Raw genomic sequence first — 27608 nt, 5'->3', positions numbered from 1 at the left:
AAGTCTTTTTATAAGCTCATTTAGTGACCTAACTTGTAATTTCTCCAGAAGAATGTTCTGTATATGCATAATATGAATGTGCATTGTGCAACTGTTGAGTGCAATGTTCTGGATATGGCTGTTAAACCCACTGAGTCTAGAGCATTAAGTTTTATTTTCTTTTACAGATTTTCTGTCTGCATGTTCAACTCATTATTGAAAATGGGGTATTGCTATTGTGTTGCTATTTCTCTCCTCTGTGCTGTCAATGGTGGCTTCATACATTCAAGTGATCCAATGTCAGTGCATATTTCTGTAGGTTGATATATCGTCCTGGTAAATTGGTTCTTTTGGCATTGTGTAGCCTCTTGGGACCATTTCTGACTTAAAGTTGATTTTTGTCTCCTATAAGTGTGGCCACCACTGCTCTGTTTTGCTTAGTATTTATAAAGAATATATTTATCCTTTCTTTCATTTTTAACATATGTGTGTCCTTTAACTAAGTCTCTTATAATCAGCATACAGAGTGATCCAGCTGTTTTAATTTATTAAGTAACCCTATATTTTGTTTTGCTTGGGGAGTTTAACCCATTAATGCTTAAACTAATTACTAACAAGAAAGGTCTTAATATTTCCATTTTAAAAATTGTTTTGTCTGTCTTGTAGTTTTTTGGCCTCCCTTTTCTCTATTGCTATCTTCCTTTGTATTCCACGTTTTGTTTATGCTTGCAAGGTAGGATTCCTTTCTCTTTTGTGTGTGTGTGGCTTATTTATGTAGCTTACAGCTGAACAGTCTACTTTTAGCTTAATTGCATACAAAAACTCAAATTTATTCTTTTCCCTCTGATACATACTTTATGTTATTAATCCCACAAATCTTATCTTTTTTATATTGTGCATCCATTAACGCATTTTGTTATAGTTATTTTTATATTTTCCTTCTATGTCACTATTAAAAGTATTTACTTCTATGTCAATATTAAGTTATGCCACCATTATGATATTATTCTATATCCATTTACATGTTTACCTTTATCACTGAGAATTGTCTTTCATATACTTTTGTATTATTGTTAGGGTCTTAATATTTTTGTTTGAAGGATTCCCAGTAGCAATTCTTGTAGACTTAGTAACCTAGAAAGCCTAGTGGTGATGAACTCCCATAATTTTTGCTTATCTAAAAATCTTTATTTCATTTTAATTTTTAAAAGATAGATTTTCTGGAAACAGTATTCTTGGTTGGCACTTTTTTTTCTTTTTTCTTTTAAAACTTTGAATCTATCTTCAAACTACTTTCTGGATTGAAATATTTCTGCTGAGAAAACTGTGTTTGTCTTCTGGGGAATCCCTATACATGATAAGTTGTTATACTATTGTTGCTTACAAACTTTTCTTTGGTTTGAATTTGACAGTTCAGTTTACGGTATCTCTCTACACGATCTTCTTTTTTTTTATTAGTTGCTCAAAACATTACAATGATCTTGACATATCATACATTTGATTCAAATGGGGTATGAATTCTTATTTTTCCACATGTACAGATTGCAGGATCACATTGGTTATATAGCCATACTAGTGTCTGTTGTATTCTGCTACCCTTCCTATCCCCTCCCCTCCCCTCCCCTCCCCTCCCATCACCTCTCTCTACCCCATCTACTGTAACACATTTCTCTCTCTTTTTTTCCTTTCCCCTCACACCATCTTATATGTAATTTTGTATAACAATGAGAGTCTCCTTCCATCTTCCATGCAATTCCCCTTCTCTCTCCCATTCCCTCCTACCTCTCCTCCCTGTTTAATGGTGATCTTCTTCTCATGCTCTTCCTCTCTGCTCTGTTTTGAGTCGCCCCCCTTATATCAAAGAAGACATTCAGCATTTGTTTTTTAGGGATTGGCTAACTTCACTTAGCATAATGTGTTCTAACGCCATCCATTTCCCTGTAAATGCCATGATTTTGTTATTTTTTAGTGCTGAGTGATATTCCACTGTGTATAAATGCCACATATTTTTATCCATTCATCTATTGAAGGGCATCTAAGCAGGAAGAGTGAAACAGGCAGTATAGCAATACCAGATTTTAAACTATACTACAGAGCAATAGTAACAAAACAGCATGGTATTGGTACCAAAACAGGTGGGTAGACCAATGGTACAGAATAGAGGACACAGAGACCAATTCACAAAATTACAACTATCTTATATTAGACAAAGGTGCTAACAGCATGCAATGGAGAAAGGATAGCATCTTCAACAAATGGTGCTAGGAGAACTGGAAATCCATATGCAACAAAATGAAATTGAATCCCTTTCTCTCACCATGCACAAAAGTTAGCTCAAAATGGATCAAGGAGCTAGGAATTAAACCAGAAACTCTATGTCTAATAGAAGAAAAAGTTGGCCCTAATCTGCATCTCATGGGGTCGGGCTCCAAATTCCTTAATAGGACACCTATAGCACAAAAGTTAAAATCAATAATCAACAAATGGGACATATTCAAACTAAAAAGTTTTTTTTTTTTTTTTCTCAGCAAGAGAAACAACAAGAGAGGTAAATAGAGAGCCTACATCCTGGGAACAAATTTTTACCCCTCACACTTCAGATAGAGCTCTAATCTCCAGAGTATACAAAGAACTCAAAAAATTAAATAACAAGAAAACAAATAACCCAATCAACAAATGGGCCAAGGATCTGAACAGACACTTCTCAGAGGTGGATATACAATCAATCAACAAATACACAAAAAATGCTCACCATCTCTAGCAATCAGAGAAATGCAAATTAAAACCACTCTAAGATACCATCTCACTCCAGTAAAAATGGCAGCCATAATGAAATCAAAAAATAACAAGTGCTGGCGAAGATGTGGGGAAAAGGGTACACTTGTACACTGCTGGTGGGACTGCAAATTGGTGCAGCCAATTTGGAAAACAGTATGGAGATTCCTTGGAAAGCTGGGAATGGAACCACCATTTGACCCAGCTATTCCCCTTCTTGGACTATACCCAAAAGACCTAAGAAGAGCATACTACAGGGACACAGCTACATCAATGTTTATAGCAGCACAATAGCTAGACTGTGGAACCAATCTAGATGCCCTTCAATAGATGAATGGATAAAAAAAAATGTGGCATTTATACACAATCTTCTTTTAGTTCAATTTGGAGTCCTTTGGACTTCATGAGTCTGGAGCTTTGAAATGTTTTGAATACATTTCTTCACATGAAACTTTCTACTACGTACTCTCTGTCTTCCTTCTAATATTTCCAATATAACTATGTAGGTCTGCTTGGTGTTGCTTTATAAGGCCCTTAGACTTTCTTCAACCATTCCCATTCATTCATTTTTCTCTAGTTAATTTCAAGTGATCTGTCTTTGAGTTGGCTTTATTTTCTCTACTTGATCCAGTCTATAGTTGAACTCCAAACTGAAATGTTCGATTTACTTATCATATTTTGCTCAATAATTTGATTTTTAAAATATTTCTATCTCTTCATTAACACATTTTGTTTATGCATCATTTTCCTGAACTTATTTACAGCATCTTAATAATGGTCATTCTAAATGTTTTTGTAAAACAATTCATGTATCTCTATTTCTTTAGGGCCAGTTGTGGGAGATACATTTTGTTCCTTTGATTGTATTATGTTTCTCTGTTTCTTAGTGTGCCTTATAACTTTGGGTTAGAATGTGTGCATTTTAAAAACAGTTACCTCTCCCAGTCTATTTTGTGTAATAGCAAAGGAAAAAACCTTCAACAATCAGATGGCCAAGGAGTTCTTGGGCCATCTCAAATTTTTTTGATAGATGCAGCTTCTCTAGTCCAGTATGAATGCAATCTTAATTAGAGACATTTGCTGGCTTATTGTTCTCTCTGTTGTCTATCTATTGTAATAAAGTTCTTTTATTCTCAGAAGCCCCCATATTTCTAGAATACCCATGATGAGACACAGTCCTGTCCCTCAGGCAGCTTTCTGAAAAACACAAGTATTAGATGCATAGTTCAATGCTTTTCCTCCCCAGGGAAAAGTTGGAGTTGTGGGATTTTTTCCATTATTCAATGCTGAACCCGGGGAGAAGAACTATTAGCAAGTTAGAGCATGCTAGTCCAAACTTCTGCCTCTGTTCTCAGAAGCTCCTTACCTGCAATCCTTTCTTTATTTAGTTATTAATATTAACACATTAGTGTTTAGATTGAGATAGACAAAAGAATTTTCTTGGTCAGCTCTCCAAAATTCCAAATATTGGACATATGTTTCAGATTTCTTTTTCCCTCTGGGGAGCAACTGGGAGTTTGAAGTGTTCTCACAAGTGTGCTGTGTTGAATCAGGTGAAAGAACTACAGTTACAAAGCCCCACACATTCTTCTGCTGGATTTGATAAGGATGGTTTTGTGCTCAGCAAGAAATTTTTTTGTTTTCTAGATTTCTCACAAAGGGAATTAGTATGCACAGTATTATTGAGTCAATGTTTCCAAGGAGTAAGGAAGGCCTGAAGCTTCCTCTTCCTATGTCTACTGACATTCAGGATTAAAATTTTAAATATGTTTATTAACTTATAATATTCTAACTTTGGCAAAATGCTTATATAATTATTTTCCAATTGACTAAAGATTTTGGAACCTCCATTTCCTCACCTATTAATTGCAAGAAACCTTTTCTTCTCACTTGTAAAATTTCTATATGACTAAAATGTATTTTAAAACAGTGGTTCCTGACCACTAATTGTTGGACAAAGGTCCATTTAGCAAGCCATATGGAGTGAAGTTAGCAAGAGAGAAGGAGGTAAAATTCAAATTAGCTAGTACTTTCAACCTAAATGCCAATCCAATAGACTGGGGATGAATGTGAGGGACTAATATGATAAGTATTTGTTTCTATTTTAAGCCCCTTGTGTGATTTTTCTTAAAGCTAGCAAAAGGTGAGCCTCACAGCTCTACATGGTATGAATTGTACTTTAATTGATGCCACTATAAATACTATTAAAAATGAATAATTGCAGTGCTTATAGAAATCACTGTGGAAGAAAATACAAGATTTTTTTCTAAGGATCCCATATATTTCTGTGTAGGCTATGTTAAAAACGCAAATAAAAATAACTATTTTATGAATTTATAGGATGAATTAATATACGTTTTTATCTGCAGATTATTTATGGCCCTGAAGTAATTAATATCAAGCACAATCAGTGGCACATAGGAGGTCCCCTAGAAATGTTATCTGAATTAATATGATATTGAAATGTGAACACAATTGTCTTAGATTATCTAAGTGATACCATTGAAATTTAACTACCTATTCTTACAATTAAGAGAGAGTTTCTGGTGTGGGGGTGGTGGGGGAAAAAGAGTTCCTGAATGTCTCACAAGTATAAACCTTCTATTGGGTTCTTGTTGGGAAGCAAATCTTGAAGTCATGCATCTAGCTATCTAATTAACGAGAAGTCATGCATCCAGTTAATTAAGGAAGATAAGATATGTGTCAAACAAAAAGCAATACAACATAGAAATAAGTGTCATGATAAAGGTTAAATAAAGAACTGTGAGAGTCTAGAGGAAGCGGATTACTTCTGGCTGGTAGGCTGGCAAGGTTTCTTATAGGAAGTATCATCAGAGGAAAGCTTTGAATAATGAAGAATTTAGAGAGAGATGGAGGCTCAGAGGGTCTTCTAGGCTGAATAGTGAACATTAGCAAAGATGCATAAGTAGCAACGAAAAAGAAGGCAGATCTGACTACAGACATACCTGACTTGGGATGAGCAGAATAAATGCCATTATTAGATATTTCAAGGTGAGTATGAATTTGTCTGTGTGTATAGTATACTAGTAGTAAATAGATTGTCTTTCAAATTTGAAAATAATTTTGTAAAGCCACTGTTGCAAAGGTTTGGGCAGAGGAAGGCTCATAAATCTGGGAACCACCTCTGGGCCTGACATTTCTGTATAGATGAGTGAAACTACAAAATATCTTTTGGGAATAAGAAGAGAGAGTCATCCTAGGTTCCCTTCATATGTCAAATCAACTAGAATTCTAATGATTTCTGTGGGAGTAGGAGGTTGACTCTGTTGCTTACAAACTGCTTTTTTGGGGGCAGTGGATCTTCTCTAGTTATATATATAGGGTTCTTAGCTGCCTTTACCTCCTTCAATGACAGATTTTGTTAATCAGATCACAGAAATTGGTGCACAACTCTAGGCTGAGCCAATTGCATTATGTTACATTCTGTGGCCACTGGGACCTTTCTGCTATAACCTGTGTGCTATAGCCTATAACCTATCCAAGAATAGGCATGGATAAACATATCTGCTGCCCTCCTTTGTGAGTAAAGTTATAAGAAGATGACTGCAGAGCTCCCCAGTACTGCTTTCTTGCTTTTCATCTTCAGATTCTATAAACCCCCTTTGTGTAAATATCTTTCAGTTAACCTGATTCAAGTTGAGTTTTTATTACTTTTGATTGAAAAAAAAAATTCCTCCTAATGCTGAGTGGACACTGCCAGGCTCATGCTAGCCTTTGGCCTTGCACTTAATCTCTCTGCTAAGAACATTCTTCTTCTTAGAAACTTCATGGCTTCCTCTGTCTCCCTTCAAGTCTAGACTCAAATGTTACTTTCTCAGAAGGTCTCACCAAACTACTTTCAGCACTACCATTTCCTTATAAATATCTAATACACTATAAATCTCACTTAATGGTTGTCTTAATTATCTCTCACAATAGATTAAAAGCAGGGATTTTGGACTATATTGTGCACTTCATATCCCCAGCACCTAACAATACACACACACACACACACACACACACACGTACACACACATATACATATAGATAGATAGATATAGACATACATATCATAGACAAATAACTATTAAGTGAGTGAACAAATAAATATTAAACACTTCCTATTTTCCAAGTACTCTGTTCAGACTTGGTGTGTGCAATTTAACTTAGTGCATAGATTATTTGCAAGTTTTTGGTAATGGTGCATTCATGAAAATGATACATCCTACTGACATGTCCTCCTCATTAAGATGGTCACCTCCATGAGGCCAGAGACCTTGCCTGCCTCTTCAACATTGATCTGCATTACCTAGTGCAATACCTACAACCTGAACATATACAAGTATAACTTATATACTAGACATAGAAATGTGAAACACATCCTGTATCTTAAACATAGTCACACTCCCCTTTTAGTCATGGGTCTGTTATAATCTCATGAATATGGCATGCACTATAGCTGCCAAGCTTTCCCGTTTGGGCTTGGCTACTGGACAGCTTTGAGAAAAACAGGTCACCTATTCTTAGCCATTGCATTGGACTGACTCCCCTTTCTGCCTGTCTTGTTCTTATTTCTTTTCTCCTCTATTCTTTAAATTATATTATCGTGTCCTTGTAAGCCACCTTGAATCCTTTCTGGAACAAGGCGGAGAATAAGTTAATTAATTCACAGATTCATTTAATTCTCATAGCAACTCAGTGAGGTAGGTATTAGTTCTCTCATTACATGGGAGAGGAAACTGAGCCTCACAGATATGGAGCAATTTGTCCAAGGTCACACAGCCAGCAAGATTCAGAGTCAGGATTAAGAGTCAAGACAATCTGCCTCCATAGCAGGTGCTTCCATGCCTTACCCTGCTTAAGCTCTGTGATATCTCAGGATGCTCTGAGTAAAGGACTTGTAGAAATGATATTGGACAAGGAGACAGAAGTATAGGGGTCAATTTCAGGCTTTTCTGATTAAGTAAGCATGACCTTGGGGTATAACATTTTCTGAATCTCAGTTTCCCTACTCTTTAATTAGAGCGGTAATGCATCTCCATTCGGTACTATCAAGGTTCTCTCTAGGGGTCCTCTCCTGAAGCATAGGCCTACCCTGAGACTCAGTGGTCGGAATTCCACAAGAAGGACTTAATTCAGAACCAGCAAGCCACTTTCAAAAGACAGGGCTTTCAGACCCATAACAAACAAGTTGAATGTTATCCTGAGCCTTGTCTGACATGATGCTAATTCCTCTCTCTACCAGAGGCATAGAAAGACCAACAGCCCATAATGATGAAGGCTTCAGGCATAGCACACAGATGATGAATTTTGGAACTAGGCATAATTTGGATAAAATCCTAACCTGTGTGCTGTGCTCTGTGATATTGAACCATTTAATCTGTTTAAAATTCACCTCTTCTATAACTCAAGAAATACAGCAAAGCCAGTCACAATATTTACTATCACTATACCTATTTACATATTAAATGCAGTTGAAAATGATACCTTTAAAAATAGCCTGGTGCACAGAGTTGCCAGCCTTTTTGACCATGTGAGTTTACTTATCAGATTTGTCTCACAAAAGTCGTCTTCATCTTACTCTTAAGACCCTCTTGGGACTTGGCCAGGCTCTTGTAGAAGCAAAAATTCTTTAAGTTATTTAGTTCAAGAATGTTATTCAAAATATACTCACCCAAAATATATAATTCTCTGAGAGAGCTTACATGGCAATGGGGCCCAAACTTAGATCTTTTATTTCCTTCCTTCATTTTTTAATTCATTCATTTCATAAATATTTGCCATATCTGGTATGAATGAAATACATTTTTTGCTCAAGAGCAGCTCACATTCTAATGGAAGACAGAGTCAGACTGGAGAAAGGCCATTGGCATATCATAGAGATACACAGTCTTACAGAAGTATAAAGCAGACTTAGCTGAAGGTATATGATTGGAGGCATATTTGCCATCTCTGTGCCTTCACACATGGGCCTGGTTCTGGTTTGCTGTCTTCAGAGAACACTGGTGTCTGGGTGGGAGGTCTCTGGAACTTAATCAAGAGCTTGGCTGCTGAGTCCCTGTTTTCCTGTGGACTTGCCATAGGTTTCCCCCTTTCCTTTTTTTTTATTTTTTTTTATTTATTTTTTTTAAATTTTATTGTTGGTTGTTCAAAACATTACATAGTTCTTAATATACCATATTTCACAGATTGATTCAAGTGGGTTATGAACTCCCATTTTTACCCCGTATACAGATTGCTGTGTCACATCAGTTACATTTCCATTGATTTACAAATTGCCTTTCTAGTGACTGATGTATTCTGCTGTCTATCCCATTCTCCACTGTCCCCTCACCCCTCCCTTCCCCTCCCCTCCCCTTCTCTCTCTCCATCCCCTCTACTATAAATCGTTTCTTCCACTTATATAATTTTTCTCCTACTCCTCCTTTCCTCTTATATGTAATTGTGTATAACCCCCTTTCCTTTTCATAGCTTCAGAACTGAGTCTTGTAGTTTGTCTGGGCTTGGTGCTTTCTCATTTTTAATGCATCTAATTATCTTGGTATCTGCTTCTTTGCAATGGCAAAGCCTTCCAATATTTCATTTTTGCCTCCAGAGTGAAAAAATTTATTTTTTATAGATGCATTTACTGTTTCTTTTCTTTGTATTAACAATAAAAGAAGACACAGAAATTGCTCCATTCCATAAAGGCCACAGATTTACTTACAATATGCTGGGTGTAGTAACGAGATGCTAAAACCTTCGGGTTGCTCAACTCAACACCCTCATTTTTGACAGGTGCAACCTGAGATCCAGAGAAGGGGAGTCACTTTATTGGAGGCTACAACTTCTACCCCACAATCTCAATTTCTTTGTATCCTATCACTTTATGTCATATCACCCCCACCCCACCATATCATTTTCTCTAAAATTTAAGGTCTCCATGATGCTCTCTCTAGTCACTGCCTGCTGTAAACAGTGGTCCCCTTCTTTCCCAATTCACTGTCTTGTTAATCCTGAGTATCCATGGGATATTAGGCATTGCGGTAGCTGCTTTATATCATTTCCCTTTAGATTACAAAAGTAGCTTTGAGACTTTCTGGAAAAATCCAATTGTAATGGAATAATTTAAGGAAACCACATTGACAAGCCCAGAGAAACCTCTGTATACTCATGAATAGATATGGTCACTCAGGAGAAGGTAGCATTTCACTTGTAGAATAGAGACACCAAGGAGTTTACTCATTCTTTCACAGCCTCTCTGCTAAGCCTGAGATTCACAAGACCATTGTTATTGGACAACTCCATCTTTCCTTCCCTACTGAAAAGAGTACTATCTACCATTTGTCAAAGCAGAAGCCAAATGGTCAACTGCTTGACTTGCCCCAATAGTAATTTTGTTTCCTAATGTGGAGATTATAACTTTTAATTACTTCTGTTCTAATTAGCTGATAAAAGTATAGGTTTATAAAGAAGCTAAGAAGGACAGAACGGATTTTACTAGAGGCATTAGCTTTAGTTTTTAAAAATGGAGGATAATATATTCCCTATTTACACTTAAAATCAGAGATTAAAATGGGAAATATGTCCTCTAAATTTGTAAATTAACTTTTTATTAATTCTGACTGAAATCCATAATTCATTTTTTTTTACTGGATAGAAGGGTAGAAAATAATATTTTAAATTGAACATGGAGCCTCCCAATGCTGACAACTGGCACTTTGGAAACAAGTTAGAGCCCAGAATAAAATATAAATAGAAAGCGTTTACAAGCTACATGATCTGGAAAATGGGGAGAGAAATTATTTTTAAAAATAGGAGAAGAAACAATTGACTGAATAATTAGAAAACAGAAATGAAAGGTTCAGAGTCAGTTCTTCACAGAGAGCGAGGATGCTGGTGGACTCATGGGAGTATTATTTTTCTTCTAACACAGCTTCAGTGGACAGATGTGAAGGGGAAGGGTCAGGCTGTTAAGAAAGGCAGCAGAGCTGATAAATAGGAAAAACACAAACTATAACAAAATTACATTATTTTGCATTGCAAATTCAGAGACATAGGATTCCAGATGCAGGATCAAACTGATGGTGCAGAATGGACTTGTTGGGAAGGACAAAGACTAATGCTTCAGCAGAGATTGACAGAACAAATCTAACAGGAAATCCAAAGCACCTCTCCATTTGGGCATGTTGCAGACTGCATTCCCAATCAAACTTCTTCATGGCTTTCACTATAACTGTTTTTTTCCTGAGTTGCCTTTCCTGATTCAGCTAGTCTGGAGTCAGGAGACCTGGGTTTATGGGACCTCAGGAAAATCATATCCAAATGGTCCCTGATTTATGATAGCTTGACTTACATTTTTTGACCTTAGGATGGAGTAAAAGTGATACATATTGAGTAGAAATTGTACTACAATTTTTGAGTTCTGATCTATTCCCAGGCTAGTGATCTGAGGATGGGAAACTCTCTGGAGATGTTGGATAGTAGCAGTTAGCCACAGCACCCACGCAGCCAAAACTACTTCTGTTTTACAGTGTACTGAGTTGTTAGGCCACGATTCTTGGTAGGCTAGGTGCAGAAAATGCATTATCAAATTGTAATATTTTTATTAAAATTGATTCATTGGGAAGTAACCCATCATAAGTTGAGGAATATGTGTACTGTGAACCTTTTAATTTATTTGCAAAGTGATGGATCTAGCATATCCCTACTGATCTCTCAATACTGCTTTGAAATTCAACAGGGAAGCAATAAGTACAAAGGTAAAATCATGGATTCTGTTGAGAGACTTCCTGAGTCTCAATCTCAGCTTTACCACCTATATGACCTTGAGCAGGTATCAGTTCTCTGGCCTTAGTTTCTTTAGTAAATAACTACAGAAACTTTCTCATTGAGGTTTTTTTGTTGTTGTTTTATTTTGGTACCAGGAGATTGAACCCAGGGGCACTTAACTACTAAGCTAGAACACAAGCTCTTTTTATTTTTTATTGCTTAGGGTCTTGCTAAGTTGCTTAGGATCTCACTACATTGCTGAGGCTGGCTTTGAATTTGCAATCTTCCTCCCTTTGCCTCCTGAGAGGCTGAGATTACAGACATGGGTCACCATGCTCTGCTCTTATTGAACTTTTAAGACAGTCAATTCAAGTAAATTGCTTAGAATAGTGCCTAATATCTTCATTGTTGTTGATTTAGTGCTGGGATGAAATGCAGGGCTACATGCATGGTAGGTAAGCAGTCTACCACTGAGCTGCACTCTTAGCTCCACACCTGGCATCTCATAGACACACACATGTACTACTACTGTCCACATGTGAAAGACATTGAAAGCTATTAGAAGCCTTGCCAGATGAGCTGGGGAGGAGGAAAAACTTCATCAGTTCAATCACCTTTGAAGCATGTCAGCATCACTAATGTAGACACATAGAGCTCCTGAGTACTACCAGGTGATCAAGGAAAAGAAAAGGAAAAAAAGTGAAAAGAAAAGAAAAGTGAAAAAGAAAGGTGGGAAATGCGAGACAAAAAAATCAAAAACGTTACTCAAAGATATTAAATAAGAGTTGGCACCTGACAGACAAGGATAAGCAATACATAGGCATCATTTCAGAAGGAAGCATTGTAAATCAGGGAAAAAAAGTAAGAAAGAAAGAAAAAAAGAAAATGATGATAAGACTCTGATGGCAAACTGTATTTATAGCTTCAGCTTGCCATTTACAGATTTGTGAGTTTATATAAGTTATTAACCTCCCTGAGATTATTTGTTCTTCTAAAAAATGGAAATGATAACAAATATTTAGCTCATAAGATTTTGTGAGGAATAAATGAACTAACTACTTAAGGCATTTAGAATATTGCCAAGAACTTACTAATGACACAGTCTCCATCAATAGATAACATTCCTGATGCCTGAAATAAACTAGCATTCATGGCATTGCACATGTAAATGGTTAAACATATTAGAAAAACCAGCTAAAGAGAGTAAAGCTCAGGGGTATTAAGCGATTTGCTTGGAACCTGTCAGTTAATGAGCAGCAGAGCTGGGAATCTCTTCCAGTCCTTTCTAATACTGAAGTCCCATGCACCACTGTCTCCCAAATGAATCGCCAAGTGTAAATCACTTACATTCCACTGCACAGCACATCACTTACTCCAAAATAGAACTTGTGCATACATTAAAGAAATGTAGATTTTTGCATAAACCCAAGTTGTTATTTTAAAGCTGACTTTGAACAGTAAATAAAAATTATTACAATATGGCTTATTGAGCATGAGGTACTATATATATATATATATATATATATATATCACATCATCATCATCGTCATTTTATGAATTGCCTTTCATGTAGCTGGTGCCATGCTTAATGTTTAATGCCTCCTTCTTAAATGTTAAACTGAATAAGAATCACTTGGAGATCTTGTTGAAATTCTGATCTGATTCAGCATTTCAGTAGCCTGAGATTCTGCATTTTTTAACTAGCTTGCAAAGTGGTACCAATGCTGATGTTTTTGTAAACCTTATTTAAAGAAGCAAGATTTTACAGACTTTTTCTCCTCACATTAATGCCACTACAAGAAATTTACAGAATCCATTATGCCTATTCTAATGAAGAAACAAAAGTTCAAGGAAGTGCTGTGCCTTGTCTCAGGATATAGTGAGTAGGTGATAGAACTCAATTCAGGCTACCACCTCTCTAGGTCTAATGTCCCTCCACAGTTCCTCAAATATATTTAGAGCACCTATAATCTGATTCATAATTTAGCACTTTAAAATATTCATATTTATTTCAGAAACAGCACAGTTTACATTAACCAAGTGCTTATATTTATTAAAAAAGCTAATTGGATATCAAAAGATGATAAATATACAGCCTTCCCTTCTATAAAACTAATCTAGTAGGGAAGGTAGAGAAATAAACAAGCACTTAAAATATATTATGAAGATAATCAGTGCTGGCAAAGGCACAGGAAATCAAGGACTTAGATACAATCTTATTGGAATTTTACTTGATAAAGCCTTTCTGGTAGGCAATGTGGTTTTATGTGAAAATGCAAAATATATGTACTGATTGACACAACAATTTTATTTCCATAGATTTGTCCTAGAAAAAATAGGTGAAGAAAGTGTTTGTATATAATAACATACAATGTCTATAAAGTACTGCAATGAACATCTTTATTTATGTGTGTGTGTGTGTGTGTGTATATATATATATATATACACAAACATATATATATCTATATCTATATATGTAGGTATAGATAAATGTTCATTGCAGTATAACTTTAAATAAGTACATAATGAAATAAAACTGAATTCAGTATCCATTGAAGAACAATTAAGTCACCATATTCCCAGAGACAGGACTACTATAGATCCATTTAGAAAAATTAACTAAATCCATATAACTTGACAAGGTTAATTATGTACTTTGTGTGTGTGGGAAAGTAAGCATATTATTGAACAGTATGTTTGGTAAGCCCCTTTGTGCAATGAATGTTTCATAACTAGTAAAATCAAAGTATGTAAAGTGTGGTTTAAATGCATAGTGCTTGTCAGGGAATGGAATAAGTAAGACTTTCTTTTCCACCATTCTAGCCAAGATTTACCAAATGGATATACTGTTTTTATAATTGTTGATAACTACAAGGATATTGCCATCGTACAATGAAACACCCACTGTCAGAAATACAACAAGAGTGTTCAAAGTGTTAGTCAGTGAGAGGTAGGGTTCCTTTTTTCTGTATGACTAGTTTGGGAAATTGCAGAGAGGTGACATTCCAACTGAAGCTTGATATGGAGTTGAATTTCCTTAGATTGGGAACAGAGAAGGCAATCAAGATTGGAGGGGCCATTCAGGTAAGTCACCTGCTTAGTTACCCCAGAATAAACAGAAAAGTTTTCTCTCTGCCCTCGAGGAGTGCCCACCCAGTGTTAGAAGACAATGCCCAGAAAACACAATTCAGGATTCAAAGCAAGATGCTGTAAACATTTAGAGGGGAGATTCAGATTTAGAAAAGTACTTTCCTGAGTAGGAGAATTCATACTTTCACGGGGATTCTCGATTTTTCACTATGCCCCAAATACCTGAATGATAGGGTACATTTCACCACAATGGTAACACAAAAGGGTAGTGATTAGGAAATTGCAGGTGAGGGATGTCAATTTCCTGTTGATAACTCCTGGCACAGATAGGCACTCTGGGAAGGAATAATTGAGAGAAAATGAATAAGTAGGGCTTATAGGAAAGACTGTGGACACAAGTTGGTTTGTAGAAGTTTAGGACACCTCAGCTCAGTAAGAGACTACCATTAGATCCTGCTCCAAAATAAAATCCCTCTCGAAGAGTAGAGTGGCATAAATAATTCATACAACAGCATCTTTTTTAATTCCCATATTGTCTACCAATTCCTTTCTAGTATACAAATAATATAACAGAAAATGTTCTTTACATTAAAATATTGAAAACACCACATCTTTCACTAATTTAAGTTCATACTTTCTATACTAGGTCTTTGTCCATAATCATATATTATCTTTAGTATTATTAGTAATACAGATTTCCTGGAGCATTGGTGGGGATTTTGTTCCACAACCCCTGTGCATACCAATATCCACAGTGCTTAAGTTACTTATCTATAATGTTATAGTATTTGCATATAAACTATGTTAATTCTCCCTTAAAATCATCTCTGGGTTATAATACCTAATGCAATTAAATGCTAAATAAATAATTATAAGTATATCCATGTTCAATACAGACATAATTTAAAAAATATATATATTTGATCTGACTCCATGGCAGCTGAGCAGATTGCTGGGTTGGGAGAGCATTTCCCAAGCCAGACTGCTCTACACTATTCCCCTTATTCATGGTGAGGGGAAAGGGTAAAAGGTACACTCACACATTGTTGGTGGGACTGAAAATTAGAGCAACCACTCTAGAAAGCAGTATGGAGATGTCTAAAAATACTAAGAATTGTACCTTCATATGACCCAACTATTCCACTCCTCAGCATAAATCCAAAAGACATAAAATCATCATACTATAGAGTCACTGTCACATCAATGTTTATAGCAGCACAATTCACAATACTCAAGATATGGAACCAAACTTAGTGCCCATAAACAGATGAATGGATAAATAAAATATAGTATAAGTACAGAATAGAGTATTACTCAGCCTTATAGAAGAATGAAATTATGCCATTTGCTGGTAAATGAATGGAACTGGAGATATCATACTAAGTACAATAAGCCAGATTCAGAAAGCCAAAGGCCTAATGTTTTCTCTGATATGTGGGAATTAGTTCAAAATAAGGAGGAAAAAGAGAGAGAGGGTGTGGGTGGAGAGAGAAAGAATGGACAGGGGATTCCATCAAAGGAGAAGAAAGACCAGTGGAGTAGATGAAGGGGATTGGGTGGGAGGGAGAAGAGACAGGATGAGAGAACAGTGGAATGAATCTGAACTAACTTTCCTATGTACCTAAATAAATATACCACAGTGAATCTCACCATCATGTATATCCCAGACACTAATCAAAAACATAAATAGTAATCTAAAAGTAAATAGCAAAAAGATCACTAGAGTAGAAGGAAGGAAACAGGGAGAGGGAGAGGCAGAGAGAAAGGGGAAATAAGGGAAAAGAATTATAGAAAATTATATTACATGTTTTGTTAATTATGAAAATGAATCTAAATGTCATGTATAGCTAAAAAGAAATCATAAATAAGTTTAAAAGCTGGTAAAATATTTTTGATCTATAATTTGTTGAATTTGTGGATGAGGAACCCAGAGATATGGAATACTGACTGTACTCTCTTCATTGATTTTAAATTACTTTATTCAGATACACAGTTTTCCACATAAGTACTTAGTCATTAAATTAAATGTTAATCACTACAGTATATTACATTTAATTGGCATACCATAATTTCTTTACTCAAGTATTAGGCATTTAAGCTGCAATGCACAATACTGGTTACATCTACTTTTTGTATTTTAAAAAAGAGCGTCTTCACAATAAATTCTTTGGAGATAGAATAAGTTAAATATTTAAAGTTTTTTGTTTGTATATGTGTGTACACAGCTTTAAAATCATGGTATTAGTACTGGGTATTGTTTTTAAACAAGTTATTTCCTCATTTTAAGAAAAGTAAAACTGAGAATTATTATGGTTTCAGATTTTTAGATTTTTTCAATTGCAAGTGCCTAGTGAGTCTTTCATTCTGTGTTAATGTAGAGAGTGTAAGAATTTACTGGGTTTCAGGCCTCTACAAGCTTAGGTGCTGCAGTAAATTATTTACTATTTTTATTTGCATTGTTTATCATTTATAGAGTGGAAATTATAATGATGTTGATCTGACTGAAATGTTGTAGGGATTAAATAAGTGAATATACAGGAATCACATTGAATGTGTCCAGTATATGATTATCACTCAATTTGTGTTCGATGCTACAATTATTATTGTTGCTCTTATTTGTAGGATAAATAGTGGATTGCATTTCTAGAAATCAAGGATGACAATTTTTCCAATTATTAGACCTGGTTGTGTAAATCAATTGGAATGTAAATATCACAGAGCTACCTGTTAGTTTATACTTTAGGAATAGGACTTCATCACTGTGTCTCTATTTTTCCCTGACTAAATATGAGAATGGATACCTCTTGCAAGACTATTATGAGGATTTGAATTAATATACATAATTAGACAAACAAGATTTAATCCTCTCAGAGGTTAATATAAGAATCACCTTAGGAAGAGGGATTCCTTTGTTCAAAACTTGCTATAATTAACCCACGAGAGGTGGTTTCAAGGCCACAGAGAATGAAGGGAGATGTTTCTCTTCAGACAGGGAAGCTTTTGCTGAGATGATGCAGGACAGGGCTGAGGTTGAGGAGGTGGTGTGGTGACAAGAGCTTCACAGTAACATGCTCTGCCACCACGTGATCCCTTGAAGTTTGCTGTGTTAGGAACAAGTTTCTGTACTCCTAATATACATAGAATAAGATTATTTTAGAAGAAAGGACTTAACTTGATGTGAAGCAGCACCAAAAAAAAAAAAAAAAAAAAAAACACCAAGAAAAGTCAGGTGCCAGAGGTTGGCAAGGATGTTTGTGGTGTGATGATCCAAGACTAATGGAACTTCCATTAAAACTTTGGTTTTGCTGGCCTGGTGATGCACACCTTTAGTCCCAGCAATGCAGGAAGATCACAGGTTCCAAGCTAATCTGAGAAAACTTAGAGAGGCCCTCAGCAACTTAATGAGACTGTGTCTCAAAATCACAAATAAAAAGGCTGGGGATTGAACTCAGTGGTAAAGTGCCTCTGGGTTCAAGTCCTTGTATCAAAAAGAAACAAATAACAACCACAAAAACTTTGGTTATCCCAAAGCCATGGGATCAGAGGTATCTAAAGGTACAGGGAAGCCCAAATTGCCATCAAAATTCTATTGAGGTAAAACCCAGGACAGTATTTGGTGCATACGAATCACTCACTGAATAAATGGTAGTATAATTTTAACAACACATACATCCCTATTATTATTTATTTATTTATTTAAATTAGGTATATAGGACAGCAGAATTTATTTTGGTTCATTGTACACAATTGCAGCACAACTTTTCATTTCTCTAGTTGTACACGATGTAGCATCATACCATATGTGCAGTCATACATGTATCTAGGATAAGGATGTCCATCTTATTGCACCATCTTTCTTGTCCCCATGCTCCCTCCTCATCTCTCCATCCCCTTCGCTCAAAGTTCCCATTTTTCCTCCCCCCTTCCCCATCCCATTATGGATCAGCATCCATGTATCAGAAAGAACATTTGGCCTTTGGTTTGGGGGGATTGGCTTACTTTGCTTAGTGTAATATTCTCTAACTCCATCCGGTTACCTGCAGATGCCATAATTTTATTCTATTTTGATGCTGAGTAATATTCCATGGTTTATATGTACCACAGCTTCTTTATCCATTCATCTATTGAAGAGCATCTGTGTTGGTTCCACAGTTTAGCTACTATAAATTGAGCTTCTATAAACACTGATGTGGCTGCTGCGTTACTATAGTATGCTGATTTTAAGACCTTTATGTCCTATTATGTTTTACAGGTGACCACACATTTTTACATAGATTATTTCACTTGATTTTATTTAATTTCCACAACAATTTCCTATGGCATGAAGTAAAATGTTCTTCATTATTTGTCACCTTATTTTTTGTTTTAGTTATTTTATTGCATATACAGTTTTAAATTGTATGAAATTGAATATGCAATGTGTTTATGAGTTCTTCCATTGCTTCAAATCTAACTGGACAACAATATCTTCCACCAGTCATCTGATGGTTTTATATTTTTTGGTTATTTTTTGAAAAAGTTTAACTTTACAAGCTGCATTCATAACAGCAAATGTGTGTAGAAGAGAGATTATTTTTAATGAACTTCTAAGAAATGTTCTTATCAGTTGACTTACATGTTGTGTGTGTGTGTGTGTGTGTGTGTGTGTCTGTATGAGAGAGAGAGAGAGAGAGAGAGAGAGAGAGAGAGAGAGAGAGAGAGAGAGAGATTAGATAATGATCTTGGGAGGTTAATATATATATATATATATTTTTTTTTTCCATTTCACAGAAGTACTGTCGGCATTTACTGAACCTTTACCTCCAATAAGGTTTTCTCTTAATCACTTGGCAATCTATCTTTACAACAGCCCTAGCAGAGGTATGATCATTATCTTCATCTCACATAGAAGAAACTAAGGCATAGAACAGTTGACTCACTTATCCAACACCACTGTGCTGGAAGGGAACGATATGTAGATGCAAATCCTGCCAGTCTCATTCCAGAGATACTTTTGTAATTATTATCAAACATAGATGCCCCTGCAACTCAAAGTAGGGAGCCAGCCACATGTTAGGCGGGTCTGATTTGAAAGTCTCTGTTAAATTTTCCACTTATACTCTGCCTCTGCCTCTTCACCCGATGAGGTCAGAGTCAAGATGGCATGGCCATTAGCACACAGACATCCTGCTAATTGCACTCAACTCTGAGATACATATATAAGCCAATCTATAAGGCAAGAGTGAGCAATATTCTCAGAAAGGCAGGAGCTACAGTGAGTGCAAATGTGCTTCTTAGAGCTATTTTCACTGAGGGGTTTATGTGCCTGGTAAAAATTAAATAGCTATGTGATAAATTGACCATGAGATAAAGCAATTTTCAAGGGAATAGTGAGAGGAGGAACAAAAATGATTAAGAAAATGGGACTAACTGGGTGAGAAAAGATTAAAGGAGTTAACTGTGTATAGCTGAGCTTTAGTGGAGGCAGGAGGAGAACTGAAACACTAGCCCATACCAAGGCACGGTAGGTTGGAGGTTAATTCCAAGGGGTAGAAGGTCCAGAATTGTTTTGTATAGTCCTGTCATTACTCATGTTAAAGAAAAAAATGAGAAAGAAAATCAGTAAACAAGATACAGTTTACAAAGGATTAACATTATAACCCTGTTATATAATCAAAAGCAGGGGTCACCTAGAGGCGGGTGGAAGAAATAGGAGTTGCTGGTTACGAGGTGGTCATTTTTTAGTGGTATGCAGCTAAAAGGATCCGGTGTTCTCAGAGGCCAAAAGGGCCCTCTTCCACTCTCCCCCTGCACCCTGTTCTTTGCACATTTTGGTCAAATAGTTCTTCCTTCAGCTTCTGCACAGGCCTGGAGGACTCCTTCCTGGGAGCTTTTCCAGCTCCATACCTCCTTCCTCCTTACTAACCATCACCACTGTCTTCATCATCCTCTTGTCATAGAAGGTACTCCTGCAACATTTTTTTTCTCATTTTTTCCACATAACTCTGATAGCTTTGCTCACTCCAGTTTTCCTTCATTCTTTTTCAACTCTTACCCATTCTTGCAGCCTCAACTTTGAGGTAGGCAACTTTTTTGAGGAAAACTTCTCCTTCCACTGCATTAAAATTGTCTCATAATCCCAAAATAGCCTTTGCATAATTTTAGCTATATGTACATTTCTCTCTGGTATCTGTCTCCCCCTTGGGTTATGAGCTCCATAGGAGGAAGGACTCTTGTCTTTTGGTGATATGCGTGGTGCCTAGTAGACATGGATCAAACTTTGTTGAGTGAACGACTGTGAATGAACAAATAATAACTAGAATAATGAAGGTGGTGTCCCTTTTCTGTGAACAATCAACTTCTGAAATTTGGAAATCAGACCTGATTTCTGTACACTGAAAAGGACACATTTAGAAAAAGTACCAATAAGGTTGTGTTCGGAGGAAAGGAATGGGTACCCAATGATGGCCTGAGGGTTCTACCTCAAGACTATGTATTATAAGGAAGCACTGCTTATTGAAAGCTGTTAACCCTGGGTGAAATAGGCTATGGGAAAATGTGTCGTTATTTCAAACTTATAAAGGATCCTATGTGTTGTAGAAATAAAATGATGAACTGCCCTAGTGCATCAAATCTGCTTATTAATACCTAATATCTATTTATCTCTTTTAATAAGTAAATAAAATTGAAAAGAAAAAAATATTCCATAAATGGATCAACTTTTCTAGACCAAATTTATGGAATAATACAAAGTAAAATAGTCTCTAGACGAATATGAACATGATTTTACCTTGACTTTGAGGGACACCCACCTGGGCACAACACACACTGACATCCCATTAAAACAAGAAGAATTTTAGTAACTGTGGATGCAGCTCAGAGATGGAGGAATTTCCTGGCATATACAAGGCCCTGGGTTCAATCCCAACACTGAAAAAAAAAAAAAGAAAAAGAATATTTTCAAATGGTCAATATTTAACTAAATTGGGATTCATCAAAAGGCAAATTCAAAACAGCTTCCTAGAGTTTTGCTGTAAATGTCTCCTGCACACTGATCATCTATGATTACCTGGGCTTTCAATTATTTAGGAAGCCCAAGGAGCAGCCTAGAGGTATTTAAGAATCAGCAATTAGTTCAGTAGGTATTTGCTCTACCTAGAGGGCCATCAATTATGAGGAGCTTCCCAATTTAGCTTGAATTTTACACAACAGTTACATGTGTATAATGAGGAGTAATTTTTTAGCCTTGCACTTCAACCTTCAGACTCTAACTTTTAATGCCCAAACCACACAATAAACCCTTTGCTAAAGCCAGATTAATAGCTGTTCCCGAGGTATCAAGTAGGTTCTCACCTTGCTTCCCACCATACCTTTAACTCATTGTTTTATCTAACTTCTCCTGACCTCGGAATCACTCGTAAACCTTTCCAGATCTCTCCAGGCCAAGAAACTCTGAGTCTTTTGTGCTATACTCAGCCTAGTATGTAATTGTGATAAGCTCACATTTGCACTACATTAGACGATGCCAGGCAAATTGATTTACTAGTAGATGTCTCATTTTACCCTTCTGACAACATTAAGTTCCAGTTGAAGCCTATGTTTATCTTTTGTTTTCAATACCTTGTAGGGTGTTATACAAAAAGTTAAAAAAAATTCTTGAATGAATTCATAATGCCTTTAACTGGGTTGACAAATCAAAAGCATTTTCAATACATTTTAAATATTTTGTTACATCTTATATATTACTACTCTTTCACAAGTGACTTTGAGGTATACCAAAAGGGAGGGGGAAAGCCCAACATTGATTTCAGTTTCTGAGAAAGAAACAGACTCAGGGCATGAAAAATGGGTAGCATCTCTATATCCTACCATGAGGGTTAATATTCAGATGAACATTAAAATTGGTTCTGAGTCTCATGATAGACAAGAATATATGATACGGCACATAATCTCTTACAAGATTTTAAAAATCATTTTCTTTACATAAATTATAATGAAATTTAACTATTTAGATGTTATGTAGGGGTCACTAGGCAATATAATGAATATTGTTCCTAATATATTTCACCACAGATATATAAGTGATATTTATGTGGATTTTCTTCTGATATTTGCTAAAGACCAAGAGTATACTGAGACTAGAGACTATTTAGAGATAAAAACACATAATCTTATACTTATTTAAGCTCCCTTAGGCATCTTTTTTTTTTCTTCCTTACTTGGACTTTTGAGGTAGACAGAGAGTTTTTCAAAACCTCCTTTTGTGTTGGTCTCTCTCTTTTTTTTATGACTGAATTAGAAAGCTTAAATGTTGGAATCATTAACAGCTACTCTTTCCATTCTTATAACTTCATACTCTTTTGATTTACATTTATTCATAGGGATTAGAGAAATTAATATATATTCAATGATTTAGAACCTATAGCTTACTGTCTACTATTGAATATGAGCTTCATAAAAAAACCACATAAGTGCTATTATTTTCCCCATCTTTTTATATGAGAAAACTGATGGATGTGAGATGAAGAACAGATATGGGTGTGCAGTCTGCCTGCATAAGGAATACATTGACAAGGCAGGAGTGGAGATGGAGCTGATGTTGCTTCCATTCCTTCCCCAGATAATCCATTTTGAAATAGCAACACCATCTAGTGGTTATTTCAGACACAAAGGAATGAGGCTGTTTCAAAATGGCCCCTGGACAGTGCAATCAACATTTTATGCTATCCTGACATGCATTATTTGAGCTTAGTGCATTTCCTGCTAGTTGACAGATTCTGACCTTTCAATACGGAAAGTGCACTGCATCTACCCAGAGTCAGTCAGAGCTATTGATCTTGATAAATCATTTGACCTCAACCAGTGGTTCTCCTCCAGTTATTTAATGCTTAAGAAAACCAGCAATGTAATCTGAAGAGGTCAAGTGTGCTTTAGGAAGGACCATTGACACAAAATCAGAAAGAGGCTGACTGGTATGTCTGCGTGTCAGACAAAAACGAACTATGTTTTTCTGTATGTTTCCCAAGAAAAGAGACCCTGAAATATTTTTGCACAAGCAAGATGAAGGCTGTGAAAACAATAACAACTAATTCAATATCTCATATTTTAAAGACTTCAAGACTGTCCACATGTTATTTCATGTTTTTCCTGTCAATGTCTACAGGTAGTGTCTGTTTTACTTCCATGGTCTGGGTCATTAGCTTTGTTTGGAATACTTTCTTCTCTCTACCTGTACACTCTCTACCTGTACAATACATTTTAAATATTTTATCACATCTTATATATTACTACTCTTTCACAAATGACTTTGAGGTAGACCAAAGTGGGGGGGAAAAAGCCCAAAATAGATACTATCTTGTCCTTTAATTTTTTTCTGATCTCTGCTATAGATTGGACCTGGAGTATTCCCCAAAGGCCTAAGTGTTAAAAGCCAGTATTTTACTATTGGGATTTAGTTGAACCTCTAAGAGGAAGCATCTAATGGGAGGTCTTCTGGTCATTGGGGGTGTGCCCTTGATGGAAATAGGGGACTCCAGTACTCCCTGTCTTTTGTTCCAGGCCATGAGATGAAGCTTTGTTCTACCATGCTTTCCTACCGTGATACACCACCACAGGTCCAAGACAACAGGGCCAATGGATCTCCCACCACTGTGAGCCAAAATAAAACTTTTCTTTTTATAAGTTGATTCAACATAGGTATTTGTTCCTGTAACATAAAGTAATTAACATCATTCCCCATTAGCTTATCATTTTAATGTGCTACTTTTCTTTTTTTACCCACTTCCCATCCTACCTTATTATCATCTTAGGACATTTTATCATTTTAAATCTTGCTTACATCATTTTTTGCATGTTCTGATTTCTCTCCTGCATAAAAACCACATCCCTAATGGTGACATTTGAATGAAATATAAAACTTAAGTACATCAGCAGTGTAATGCAACCTATCTAGTGTGGAACTACACTCTCAGCTTTGAAAACAGTTTGCATATATAACCCTCAGTCTTTTCAGGCTCAACATTGATTTAAACATGTTCCTAAACTTTGGACTACAGAACTGAAACAAAGATCTGACATTCAGGAGTCTCTACAGGTCTGGTTACATGATCCTAGGTCAGTAGTAAGACATATCTTTGAGAGAGTAACCAATAAGACTTAAGATATTTAAAGACATTTTGATGTACACTGCACAAAGTAGTATTTGATAAAGTAAACCTGGCTGATAGATGACCCCAGCACAGACTAGATCTCTGCTATAGACTTATGTATGTAAAACTAAATTTAGGAAATAGCTGAGACAGAATTGATTTTTCTATAGCTTTGATACGATCTTCACTTGCTCAGACATTGTTATTTGTAACTCTGCATCTTCCAAGTGAAGATTTTGAAGTCCCAAAACTTGTACCTCTTCCCTTCTCAGGTGATGCTGCAGATTCCTATACCATCTTTAACGCACTGTCTTCTTTATACTATAGCTAATTCAAGATTAATCATTCACTCAGAGGATGTCTGGAGTTGTCATAACAATAACCTCAAGTTTTTATTGTTATTAGTAGCTGTGCCTTCAGAAGAATATTTGGTCCAGTGTATAAATTTCATAGATGATTGTTGAATAAATGAAAGAACAAGTGAGCAAACAAACATATGAAATATGGAATGAATTGAGGAAAGAGTGTATGAAAGCACTGTAGGAGATGATGCTGTATTTTTAATTACTCATCTACTCAATAGACATTTATGAAGCACCAAGTTCTATAAAAGAGTTAGGAGGTTATATTTGGACACAAGGGTCTATAGCAATGAAGTGGCATAAAGAAAGCTGTCTAAGGTAGTATGTTTCTCCTCTCACTCCATAGGACACAGCATAACAATGTAGAAAATATAACATCTGCCAATATCTATACCAGAAGGTAGTTGGAAGGTGGCCTGGGGCAATAGACAACTGTGAAATTGAAAGCACAGAAAAATACAGAAAGAAAGCAAGCAGCCAATGTCCCACTCGCAAGTTAAACATTGCTGACATTTTAGTGTATGTAATTCCAAGCAAATTAATAAACCAGGGGCATATACATGCTAATGTTTATGGAGCTATCAATATGTCCCAGCACTAGACATTATTTCCCTCTGCAAATGTCATATTATTTAGCTCCTGTCACAGATGCAGAGCTGCACTTTCTGGAGTGACCCTTTTGGACTGAAGGACATATTTCTAGCTGGGAAGGCTGTCTTGCAGATAGAGCTCAGCTGTCACCCTCACCAAGAAATGCCTCACAGATGCTTGCTTGCTCCTGTCCAAGGCTGGTCTACCCCCTGCTTCACCCACTCAGAAAGGCATCCCGGGTTCAGAGCTCCTCATAGGGAGGGTTTTGCTGTGGGCTGGATTGCAGCCTGATCTCCCTAGGCTCAAAGCAGCTACCTTCTTTCCACCACAGGTGCCATTCTGAGAAGATGCCTGCAGGAAAGTTCCCATGTAGTAGCCTTGGTCTCACTCTGCTTGCCAGGGAAGCTCCAACCCAAGACAGCTACTTGAGAAGCAGAAGATACTAGTAGATCCTCTGCCTGTGGAGATTGAGGGTTTAACAAGCAGATTAAAGAGTCAGTGTTAGGAACAACTGATTTGGCATCTATTTTATATATCCAAAGAACAGAAAAGAAGTACTGTGTTTTAGGATACACATCTGAGTAACGGTGCATACCTGCCATCCCAGCAGCTTGGGAGGCTGAAGCAGGATGATCACAAGTTCAAAGCCAGCCTCAGCAATGGCAAGGTGCTAAGCAACTCAGTGAGACCCTGTTTCGAAATAAAATACAAAAAAAGGCTGAAGATGTTGCTCAATGGTTTGAATGCCCCTGAGTTTAATCACTGGTACTTCCCCCTATCCCCCTGAAAAAAAAATTCCAAAGATTTGGATCCTGTATCCATAGAGCTGGGAGCACTGGCAAGGACTCTGAGACAGTGGTGCAGAGATGTAGGATAGAGAGTACCCTAGGAGTCATGCTTTTAGGAGTTGCAGCAAAATACCATCCTGTTTGTTATGTGGAGTCACAGACTTTGAAAAGAAGAGGGTTTGGGTGGTTAACATCACTAAAATGATACAGTAAACCTGTATCTTTCCTAGATGGTGGAAGCATGTAAGCCTGGGGTTCCTGTAGTATCCTCTGGATATCACCTAGTTATGTCAATTTAGCACCCTTCATGTGGGTGGATGCTGGAGCAGGGTTAATTTTATTTAGAGACATACAGGACTGTAATATGTCCTGGTCTTAAGGCAGGGTTCATATGTCATAAAGGTGTAGAGAAGACCAATGGAGTAGAAGAAGGAGATCAAGAGGGAAGGAGGAGGGATAGGAAGGGGAAGAAATGAGGAATGAATTTGACAAAGTAATGCTATGTGTTTATAAAAATATATCAGAGAGAATTCACCTTTATGTATATCTACAAAGCACCAATCAAAATAAATAAATAAATAAGTGAAAGGAAGACCAGTGAGATAGAGGAAGGAGAACAAAGGGAGGAAAGGATGGGGTGCCAGGGATTGAAATGGAGTAGATTAAACTCCATGTATATATGATTTTATCAAAATGAACCCAAATATTATATGTAAGTATAACAAAGGGAAAAAGCACTAAGAAAAAAAAAATACTAGAATAAATTAAATTTCTTTAAAGACAGAGTTAGATATAGCTAAAATAAATAACCTTATAATTTTAAAGCCATTATCTTTTAGTGATACCATTTTTGATGTATACACCAAATCCCATATGTGTTTTAATAATTAACCTAAAAGTTGATCTGAATAGTTATGTAATATCTACTCTTAACCATTCAAATTGATTTCATCTTTTTTAATGAACAACATTGTAATAAACATCCTTCACAAAATTTTTGTGTATATTCAATATTATTGTTTTATACTGGGAATTGAACCTCAGGGTACTCTAACACTTAGACACATCCCTAACCCTTTTTATTTTATTTTATTATTTTAAGACAGGGTCTTTCTAAGGGCTGGCCTTGAAGTTGTGATCCTCCT

The sequence above is a fragment of the Spermophilus citellus genome (genome assembly GCF_964194105.1).
Source record: "Spermophilus citellus genome assembly, chromosome: 2".
Lineage (NCBI taxonomy): Eukaryota > Metazoa > Chordata > Mammalia > Rodentia > Sciuridae > Spermophilus > Spermophilus citellus.
Note: the sequence above shows the minus strand (reverse complement) of the source record.